We start from the raw sequence: 11,189 nt of genomic DNA, 5'->3' as shown, positions 1-11,189 counted from the left end.
AAATGTCTTGCAACTATTCTTATTCTGAATTGCTATAAGCAATTATTGAATACATCACCATTTGTGCATTCCAAGCCTGAGCTCATTAGTCTTTCATGATTTCAGCAAGTTTCACATTTTTTCTATATACAAAATACACATTATTTTGGCTTCATGACAATGAAAATAACTAGTACTGAGCAATGTATTGACTGATACTTGCTAATTAATACCAAGACTTAAGTGTCAATTCATGAAAGCATTTCTTGCTGCCAAACTGATATTAATAATCTTAGTAGAGTTTATGCCTCTTCCACAATAAAGTTACTCTAAAGTAATTTATGCTAAGGTTTAAAAAATACGTAACAACCTAAAAATCTTTAAGTACGTACGTACGTAAGCATCAGTGGCTGCATATAGTTTCTGGTCCTCAGTGAGAGGAAAATTACTCCAATTGCTACAGTGGATTGATTTGTCTTTCAGAAGCTGTTTACCTAAGAGGTGTTTAACCAGACCATTGAGGCTCCAGGTATCTATACATTTCAGCTAGAAGTAATAAGAAAGCAACATGGGAAATATTACCTTCTTCTATAATCAGATATTCCTGAATACCACCACATGACCAGGCCGCAAATAAACAACCCTCAGTAAATTTTCTGTCACTAAAAATCTCATTTGTAGTCTACAGTATAAGAATTTAACTCTGGAATTTTGCCAATGTAGGTATTAAAATTATTGGACTTTACAAGTATTGTTCATGGGGGGGAAAGCCCAATAGTTTAGTATGCTTTCCACAGCCCAGCCAAATAGGAGAATTTAATGACTTCATTAATAAAATATGTGAAATAGAGGAAGTGGAATTAATGGTCAAACTTCCACTCAGAGAATTATATCACAATAGCTACTTTATATTCTCTCTTTAAAAAAAGTTATTGGTACAAATACTTTTTTAAAAAAACTTAAAATAAATATTTAAATTTGCAATAGAAAATAAAGTCAAACAATACCAAGAATTGGGGATAAGAAAGACAGGAAACTTAAAGAAACTAAGTACTGCCAAAATGATGGATTAAAATTGAAGGTTTCATTATGGGACATTCACTCAGAACTTTTGTACTCATACAAAAACAGTACATAGCTTAAATTATTTTTTAAAAACAAGATAACATCCACAGAGAAAAACCACAGTATCGTCTTGTTTATGAAAATAATACACTTGTTATTTCTACCTTTTCATTGGCAACATCTGTCAACTCCACAAAACTCTTCAATTTGATGTCAAAGTCACGTAGAAGTTTCCACTGATCTCCTTCAATTCCTACACCTGCCTTTTTAATTGCTTTATTTTCAAGCAACATTTTTAATCCCTGGGGAAAAACTATAACATTTTGTTATTTCCATAAGTTCTGTTAAGTATAATGGATTTATTCTCTATTTCTTACACATGCCATTTGTATTTTTAAATTGCTTATGTTAAGTTTAAATTCGGAAACACATTCACCTCAAGTATTTCTTTTCTTGCCTAAATCAAAAACTCCTGATTAATAAATGGTAAGAAAAAATGAGTGTGAGTACTCTGCTAGAACCAACAGTATATTACTGGTCATCCAGATCCTCTAAAGTTCATTTCTCTCTTCTTTAAAACAGAAAAAATATCAATGCTTCACAGGGTGCTATGAAAATTAAACAGGAATATGAGTGAATCAGATGGAAACTAAATAGTTAAATATATGTAAGATGATGAAAGAAGTACCAGGTAATGAAAGAGTTTAATTTTACAGGGATAAAGTTAACATATTACAATTATCAGCAATATAAAAATGAAACAAAGAAAAAGAGATAACCAACCTGCCATTGATGAAATGTGAAACAAGTAACATTTGCTTTCAGACACGCACAATTGAATTAGTGCAACTCTGCTTAGTTTCCCTTTACTGTATACTGGCGGCCATTCCATATCAAATCCTATCACATCTCCATCAGACAGATTCATGCTGGGGGGTGGGGGGTTTTGACCGGAAGAATAGTGTAAGTTAATTGCATTAAAATTTTAAACAATTGCAGAACTAAAGACATCATTTTAAAACTAAGTGACAAACAAAATCTAAAAGACAAACCATATAATGGGAGAAGATATCTGTGATACATACAACTACTAGTTCATACTAGTAGTACTTATTTTACTAGTTCTAGTACTAGTACTAGTACTAGTACTACTACTAGTTCAGTGTTATATAAAATTACATATAAGAGGATGTGAGGGGAAAGGGAAAAAAAAACAAGGGAGAGAAATGAATTACAGTAGATGGGGTAGAGAGAGAAGATGGGAGGGGAGGGGAGGGGATGGGGGATAGTAGGGGATAGGAAAGGTAGCAGAATACAACAGTCACTAGTATGGCAATATGTAAAACAGTGGATGTGTAACTGATGCGATTCTGCAATCTGTATATGGGGTAAAAATGGGAGCTCATAACCCACTTGAATCAAATGTATGAAATATAATATGTCAAGAGCTTTGTAATGTTTTGAACAACTAATAAAAAAACTAAGAAAAAAAATTTTTTTAAAGTGAATGGCAAACAACTTCTGTTTCTAAAACTAGTATCATGGCTAATGGCAGACTATATATATATTTCTTTTTTTTTTAAAGAGAGAGAGAGAGAGAATTTTTTAATATTTATTTTTTAGTTTTCGGTGGACACAACATCTTTGTTGGTATGTGGTGCTGAGGATCGAACCCGGGCCGCACGCATGCCAGGCGAGCGCGCTACCGCTTGAGCCACATCCCCAGCCCCAATATATTTCTATATATTTTTCCAACAGAAAAAATATATAGAAAAGTAGGCAAAATTTAATCTGTTTAAAGCCATCAAGGAGCAATTGAGGCAATGAAGACTTAAGGGGTGAAGGTCAGGGAAAAAGAAAAAGCAGAGAAGGTACTTGATTTTTTTTTTTTTTTTTTTTGGCACTAGGATTGGAACGAGCATGCTAGGCAAATGCTCCACCGTTGAGCTATAACCCCAGCCCCAGAGAAACTGATTTAGGTGTAGGCTTTTTCACCAAGAAAGTTGAAGATGTAAGTGGTAGAGACCATTTATTATCAAAGAAGAAATAGATCTGGGTGGAGAAGCACATGCCTGTAATCCCAGGGACTTGGGAGGCTAAGGCAGGAAGATTGCAAATTCAAAAGCCAGCCTCAGCAACTTAACAAGACTCTACACAAATTAGCAAGGCTCTGTATGAAAATAAGAAATAAAAAGGGCTGGGGATGTGGCTCAGTGGTTAAGTGCCCCCAAGTATAATTCATGGTACCAAAGAGAAGAAGAAGAAAGAGGAAGAGGAAGGGGGAGGAGAAGGACAAAGAAAAGAAATAGAAAATATGAATGCAGTAATCTATTAAAATCCAAACCCCAATCAATACATCTGAATGCCAAGGTGATAGATTTCCTTGCAGTTGATACACATGAAATCTTTTGGAGGTATTAGGATGGACTTAGGCCTGAGCCTAAGCAACTCCATTTTAAAAACTCCAGTTTGAAACCTGCAGTCTCACCAGGCACACCCACAGAGCCCTCCAGTATGGCCTCAAACAAGTTACTTCCCCTCACCCTCATAAATAGAATGAAGCCTCTGGCAGGCTGTCCTCGCCTGATAAGAGGAAAGGCAAGAAGATCAGGATAGAGACCACCAGACCAGATGTTTCTGACCCCAGGGTAAATGATGTCATGGAGAAATCTGGTGGTAGCTGATCAAGATTGAAAGTGGGGTCAAAAGCCCCCAAATTCAGTATAAATAATAGAACTGATAAATAGGGATTCAGCCAGCAGAAACAAGGATGCACTTGAGCTAGAGAGCCTGATGAAGACCTGGACTGACATCCCAACACTTGTCATCATTTCCTGATTCTCTGCGTGATCCTCACGGCTCTCAAACTCTACCTGGACCTTGGTGAGAGTCCCAACTTCTCCCTATGACTCTCTGCTCAACCAGTCTTCGACTCCACACCAGGAAAAGCCTGCCTTGGTTCTGTACCTGATCACCGCAGTCTAAGTGAGTGTGTATCTGCTGGACATAAAGCCTAAGGCTTGAGACTTTTGAACTTAGCATGCAGAGGGAATGTCCGTAATTAGCCTGTCATGATTAAGTGTGTTTTGCAGTGCTTAGAATTAATCTAGAATTGTTTGCTGTGAATTAATTAATCTAGAATTGTTTAGTGTGAATGGATAATGTCTATCGCAGTGCCTAGCATTAAGGATTGTCGTTTTCTTGATTAAGAACCTACAGAGTGAAATTATATTAAGTAATTTGAGTGAATAAAGCATTGAAAGGGGCAGAAGCGCATGGACATTCTTCATTTCTCCTCTTGACTGCATATGTCACAATTTTGCCCCCTGGCGACAGGAGGTAACAATCACACTGTGAGCCAAGTTTCTGGGATCCTACCTACCACACAATTCATTTTTCAAAATAGAAAGAACTCAGCCCATTATCCTGACCTTCAGAATAGGTGCAGAAAAAAATTATCCAATCTGGATTTTCTGGCTTCCATTTTCTGTCTTCTAATTACAGATGGAGATTAGTCCTTTAGTTCCCTCAGCTGTAGGATACATTCAGAGGTAACATGTCCATTTTGAAAGAAGAACGGATGAAGGAAAAAATTTTCTAACTGCTCAGCTACAGGGTGGGGCTCCCTTCCTGAAAGAAACTGTCATTCTGCTTTCTGCTTTTTTTTTTTTAAAGAGAGCGTGAGAGAGGAGAGAGAGAGAGAGAGAGAGAGAGAGAGAGAGAGAGAGAGAGAGAGAGAGAGAGAATTTTTTAATATTTATTTTTTAGTTTTCGGCGGACACAACATCTTTGTTTGTAATGTAAGGGTCCGGCGAAACGTCGGAGGAAGAGACCACAAGAGACTGTCTTATGCAACAGCAGAAGGGAGGGTTTATTTGGAGACCAGCATGCTAGGGCCCAGAGCTCTCTATAGCAAAGAGAGATAGAGCCCTGAGAACAGCTTAAGCAGAGCTTATATACTTTCCTTGGAGAGGGCAGGGAGAGAAGTTACATTTTGTAGTTTGGCAGTTGGGGACAGCTCATTCTGGGAACAAGATTATCAAACAGTTCACAGTTGGGGACAGCACATCCTGGGAACAAGATTAGCAAACAGTGTTTTGTTAAGCATATAGAGAAACGGAGTGACAAGTACCTATTTTATTAACCTTTCATTTTTCACTTCTTCTGGCTACTTTTAATCATAAAAGTGATCATTGGGGGGTGTCACATTCCGTGTCTGTTAGTGGGGTATATTGTTGTCTGATTACCATAAGTTTGACTTGTCTAATTTTGGGCTTGGAGAAAGGAAACTACACGGTTGAGCAAACAGGGTCCTAGAGTTAGCAACAATATAAGAATTATTAGAGGACCGGCCAGGGCTGATAAAAGCATAGTTAACCAGGGGGACTGTGTGAACCAAGACTCATACCACCCTTTTTGGGCCTCTCTCTCTCTCTGACGCTCTTCAAGGCGTCTTCCTAGTTTACTCATAGATTCTTTTACAACTCCAGTATGGTCGGCATAAAACAACATTCTTCCCTCAATGCAGCACACAGGCCCTCTTCTCTCATGAAGAGGAGGTCCAACCCTCGCCTGTTCTGTAAAACAACTTCAGAGAGAGAGGTTAAAGATTCCTGCAAAGCTGTGATGGAGGTTTCTAATATCTTTAAGTTTTGGTCCATTGCTGTTTCTAATTGGGTCATTTGTTGTGTCCCACGGACCAGGGCAGTGGTCCCTGTGCCCACCCCTGCAGCAAGTCCCATTCCTAATAAGATGGCTAAAGTGAGGGATACAGGTTCCTGGCGGAACCGGGTTGTATGTCCCCTTATTTGATCTTTAAATGAACCTGCGTCATGATAGAGCACTCTGGGAAACATCTGTACTATTATTACAATTAATCACATCTGTTGACCATTTTATGAAAACATAAATAATGTTTAAGTATATAGAATTATACTGTTGTAGGGACGGACAAGGCAAGGCACTTAAGATAGCACTGAAGACAGGGAAACAGTCCTATTTGGTTGCAACTGGATTCAGAGGGCATTGCTTCTGTTGTAATCAATTAATCCCCTGAACCCCAAGTTTAGGTAGTTTCAGAATTTTGTACTCAACATGTAAGGGAAGGGGCTCAGAAGTTCACAGTCTGCAGAAGTTCACAAAAAACAGTTTTTGTTTCTGTTTTTTTTTCTCTGTTCTGGGCAAGTTAACTTTTCAAGGACACCTGGGAGGGGGAGAACTTTTTCTTTCTTTCTTTTTTTTTTTTTGTCAGCTGTTACCATGGAGCCCAGTTGATAACTTTTTTATCTTAGAAATGTAGCCATCTCTGTGAAGCCCCAGCTCAAGGCCAGAGGCCCTGTTCACATATTTTGTGAAAAACTAGTAAGGGGGTGTCTAGCTTAGGAGTGCTGATTTTTCCAGCCAGTGGCCAAGTAGAACAGGGCAACATGAAAAGAGGAAGTTTATCTATATTGAACTCTTTTATAGGGACTCTTTTGCTGAAAGTCTTAAAGTCAGTCATGGTGAAGACTTCTGGAGAAGGTCAGTTAAGACTTTTCTGTGGGCCTGGTATAGAGGGGGAGGATGGGGAAGGCGGTGTTGAGAGCAGCTCCGTGGATTTGAGAATGAGGAAGGATAGATGTAAAAGAATAATGGGAAAGGGGTTTGGGATTTTCCTAGCAACAAAAACTTGAGTGGTAGAACAGGTAGAGTAGAGGGGAAGACTGGAGTGAGTATCCCAAAAAGCCTGTGAGGGACTTTAAATTTTTAGTAACCTGTTTTCAGTGATGACAAAGCAACTTTAAAGGCCATTTTCATTACATCTTGGATAGGGGTCTGAGGGCTCTCCTCAGCTGGTTTGAGCTTTGGGTTAGCTGGTAAGAGGACCTGGTGGGACCCGGTGTGGGCACTGACAGGAGAAGAGAGGAGTGAATGGGTGGAGAGATACCTCAGTACCTGTTACTTCAGCAAGGGGGCAATGGTCTGAGAACCGGCGGAGGTTTGGGTTCCATCAGGTAGCCCCTGTATGTTCATATCCTTATGACTTATAGGAGAAGTCGGTTTTTCCCCCACACAGCCATGACTGTTTGTGGCTTTGATAGTCCGCCGGGCAAACATAATAATCTAGGATAGTCAACCTACTTCTGGCTCGCGTGTCCCTACATCCATAATGTTTGTTTCTATTATCTATGGTACAGAAGGGATTTAATGGAATTTTAGTGGGATCCTCTTCATCAGGGATACCCAATAGGAAAGACCTATAGCCAGCTGACAAATGTCTGGGTGGAGAGATGGCCACCAGGTCTCTAAGGGGGCTGTATGTGAGATAGATCATACTTTTTGTCCAGTAGGATTTGTGATTAGCCATCGCTGTTGTACGGGCTGATGAGGGTTAGGACTACTGGTGGTCAAGGGGAGAGTCTATAGCCTTATCCACACGGCAAATACGCAATTTGAGAGGGTTACTAGTTTTTTTTTAATTTTTAGCCAGAGTCTGGACAGGGCGCAGGCTTGAGATGAGAGTCATGGATCCAGGAAGTGATTCCGTTTACCTTTACCGCTGTAGGTGTTATAAGTAGCACCTGGTATGGTCCTTTCCAGCGGGGTTTTAGGGATGACACCTGATGTTGTCTTACGTAGATGAAGTTTCTCACTTGATATCGGTGTGGAGTCCCTTCGTCCCTAGGTTGGTAGGCAGTGGCCAGCTGTTTCCACAGGTATCGCTGGGTTCTTTTAAGAGCTTTAAGTCTGTCAAGCAAGGGGGTGTGGAAGGAATTGTTAGGTCTTAGAGTTGGGGTTAGGTCCCTTACTGGAGGAGGGGCACCATAGAGAATTTCATAGGGGGTGAGGTTACACAAAGAAACAGAGGGAGTATTTTTTGTATGAAACAGTGTATAAGGCAGGAGCATAGTCCAATCTTTTATGCCGGTCTCTAAGCTTAATTTCGTTAAGGTCTCTTTAATGGTTCTATTTATTTTTTTTTTTATTTGTCTTGAGCTCTGGAGTCTATAAGCACAATGTAACTTTTAATTAATCCCCAGGGTCCTGGTTAACCTCTGACTTACCTGGGCCACGAACACCGGTCCATTATCAGACCTTATTACCTTAGGCAGGCCGTATCTTGCAAAAATATCTTCCAGGATCTTCTTGACCACCTTTTTCGTCGTTTCTTTTTTTGTGGGGAAGGCTTTAATCCATCCTGAAAATGTATCTACAAAGATTAGGAGATATTTAAGTCCATACCTTGCTGGCTTAATTTCAGTAAAGTCCACTTCCCAAAATTGTTCTGGTCTGGTTCCTTGAAGGTGCCTTCCTGCAGGAAGCTTGGAAGGGTAAGTATTAACCAATCGATAGACCTGACAGGCTTTTGTTACCCGTTCAGCTATTTCCTTTTGCTGTGAGCCGGTTAGTGGAAAACTCTGTTCTTGATCCTTCAGGAATGCCTGCAATTTCTTTGAACCAAGGTGAGTGAGTTGATGTACATTTTTAATGTAGTGTAAGGCTTTCTGAAATTGCAGGCTGGGCTCAGTAAAGTCGAGGAGTTCGGTGTCTGTGTCCTTATGTTCCCCCGGTGTGGAAAGTGTTAACATGGTTACTCCGTTTGGGGCTGTCAATTTAGCCTCTTCATTTGTCCTCTTGTTAGATGGGGGTGGTGTCTGCACAACGGTTTGTTTTCTGGGCTCAGTGAGCCATCGTTTACCGCCCCTAAGGGAATAGTCCAGGAAGATTACTTCTTGCCGGCAAATTTGGGCCTTTTTGGCAGAAGCTCTAAACCCGAGTTGAGCAGAAGCTCTAAACCCGAGTTGAGCAAGCTCAGATAATAGTGCTTGGGTCCCAGACTCACAGTTTTCCTTGGTACCGGCTGCCAGTAGCAGGTTATCCACATATTGAAGCAGGGTGACTTCGGGGTGCGTAGTTCTGAAGTTGTTGAGATCTCTGTGGAGGGCTTCATCAAAGAGGGTGGGGGAGTTTTTGAACCCCTGTGGGAGTCTAGTCCAAGTTAGTTGACCAGAAGTTTCGGTTTCTGGGTTTACCCATTTGAAAGCAAACAGCAACTGACTATCTTTGTACAGAGGCAAGCAAAAGAAAGCATCTTTTAAGTCCAGAACAGTATACCATTTTCGCTCAGGGTTCAGGATGCTAAGCAGATTGTACGGATTAGGTCTGTGGGGTGAATGTCCTGCACTCTGTTGTTGGTCTCTCTTAGGTCTTGAATGGGGCGATAGTCCCCGGTTCCTGGCTTTTTTACTGGTAGCAGGGGAGCGTTCCAGGTCAATTGACAGGGCCTTAGGACCCCTAAGGCCAGATATTTCTGAATATGGGGCCTTATCCCATCTTTAGTTTTTTTGTTATTGTTGTTGTTCAGAGGATATTGTTTAATATTAATTGGGGAGGCTGAGGTTTTTAACTTCACTGTTATTGGAGGTTGTTTTACGGCTAGGCCTAACCCAGCAGTTTCTGTCCAGGCATCTGGGTAATCTGTTATCCATTTCTGGGGTAGCTTGCCTGTTTGATCAGTCTTGGGGGGGTGTGAAGAGTTGATGTTTATCTTTTACTGACATAGTTAAAGCCATGACTATAGGAGTTTTTACTGAAGGATTTAGAAATTTCATTTGGGGGCCTTTAGGGTTAAAAGTTATTCTGGCCCGGAGTTTGGTGAGCAGATCTCTGCCCATCAATGGGGCCGGGCATTCTGGGATCATTAGGAAGAGTGATGGATTTTTCCTTTCCCCAGGTCCATGGGGTCCATGGTCCTCTTAGTTGTCCAAGCCCGATATTTACTGCCATTAGTCCCTTGAACTAGAGACCTTTTAGTTGATAGAGGGCCCAATGGGGCCTTAAGGGCTGAGTATACTGCCCCTGTATCCATTTCAGAGTTTACTGGGGTCCCCTCCACTTCAAAAGTTATCTTGAGCTCGGGGAGGGGATCCGAGCTCCGACTTTCCTAGTCATCCTCCAGAGTTAGAATGGCTGGCTGGTGTGGCTGTTTCTTTTTAGGGCACTCTTTGGCCCAGTGTCTTTTTTCTCTACAGTGGGCACATTGATCTGAGGCCAAAGATGGCTTTTGGCGTGGGCCCAGGTATCCCTTTCTGTCTCCCTGTCTCTTAACTTCTGGCCTATTTGTTGTTGTAACCAGGACCTTAGTCAATGTCTCAGTCTGTCTTTTGCTTCTTTCATCCTCCCTTTGCTCCCTTTCTTTCTCCCTCCTTTGTTCCTTCTCTTCCTCAGTTTCTCTCTTATAGTATACCTTCTCAGCTTCTCTGACTAAATCTCTCAAAGTCATATCTTGTAATCCATTTAAGCGTTATAATTTTTTTTAATATGTAGGGCAGCTTGCCCAATAAAGGCCATCGTAACAGATGCCTTTTGATCCTCTGCCTGAGGATCAAAAAGAGTATATTTCCTATATGTCTCCATAATTTTTTTCAAAAACATAGAGGGAGATTCATTAGGTCCTTGAATAATCTCTCTTACCTTGGCCAAATTAGTTAGCCATCTAGTGGTTGTTCGGAGACCCGCTATTAGAGCCCGGCGATAAGTGGACAGATGCTCCCTACCTTTAAAGGTGTTGGGGTCCCAGTTGGGTTGGTTCAAGGGGAAGTTGTGTCGGTCACCCATCTGGTCCGAGGATATTTTTTTCTAGCTTCCGGGAGGATGCTCTCTCGTTCCTCTGTCATGAAGAGAGTCCCTAGGAATTGTTGGCAGTCATCCCAAGTAGGCTGGTGTGAAAACGTCGGCGGGTTCTTTGAGTTCTTTTAGCTGGGCCAGTTTTTTTCGGGGAGGAGGGGCTGTGTGTGCCATGGGGGAGTCATTTGGAGGGCACTGGGCCAGCTCAGCTTCCTCCAATGGTGGAGAGGCTGAGTCAGCAGCAGGGGAATCACTTAGAGGGTGTTGGGGGTTGGGGGATGAGGGCAGGGGATAAGGAGGGGGAGGAGAGTCCAGTAGAGTCAAATCTTGAGATTTAGGGAGAACAGAGGGTAGAGGAGGAGGAGGAGCAGAGGGTTTGAGAGACAGAATCGTGGGGGAAGGAGCAGGAGCGGGGGCAGGGACAAGGAAAGGCTTCACCCATGGAGGAGGAGATTTGCAGAGGTCCTGCCAAGTTAAGATATACGGCTGTTGATCTGGATGGCTATGTGGCCCCAGCTGAAAAACAATATCTCTGACTT

The 11,189-nt window shown here is 41.5% G+C and overlaps 1 long non-coding RNA gene across 1 annotated transcript; it reads right to left on the bottom strand.

The window, feature by feature from the left end:
* Nucleotides 1–420: 420 nt before the first annotated feature.
* Nucleotides 421–2,021, bottom strand: LOC308636459. Its single transcript, XR_014019419.1, has 3 exons — nt 1,828–2,021; nt 1,209–1,357; nt 421–525 (listed from the first exon to the last, which is right to left on the bottom strand). It is a non-coding gene; the product is annotated as an uncharacterized lncRNA (long non-coding RNA).
* Nucleotides 2,022–11,189: the final 9,168 nt, after the last annotated feature.

The sequence above is a fragment of the Spermophilus citellus genome (assembly GCF_964194105.1).
Source record: "Spermophilus citellus genome assembly, chromosome: 17".
NCBI classification, from domain to species: Eukaryota; Metazoa; Chordata; class Mammalia; order Rodentia; family Sciuridae; genus Spermophilus; species Spermophilus citellus.
The sequence above is the reverse complement of the archived record's forward strand: the minus strand, read 5'-3'. Positions and strand labels throughout refer to the sequence as shown.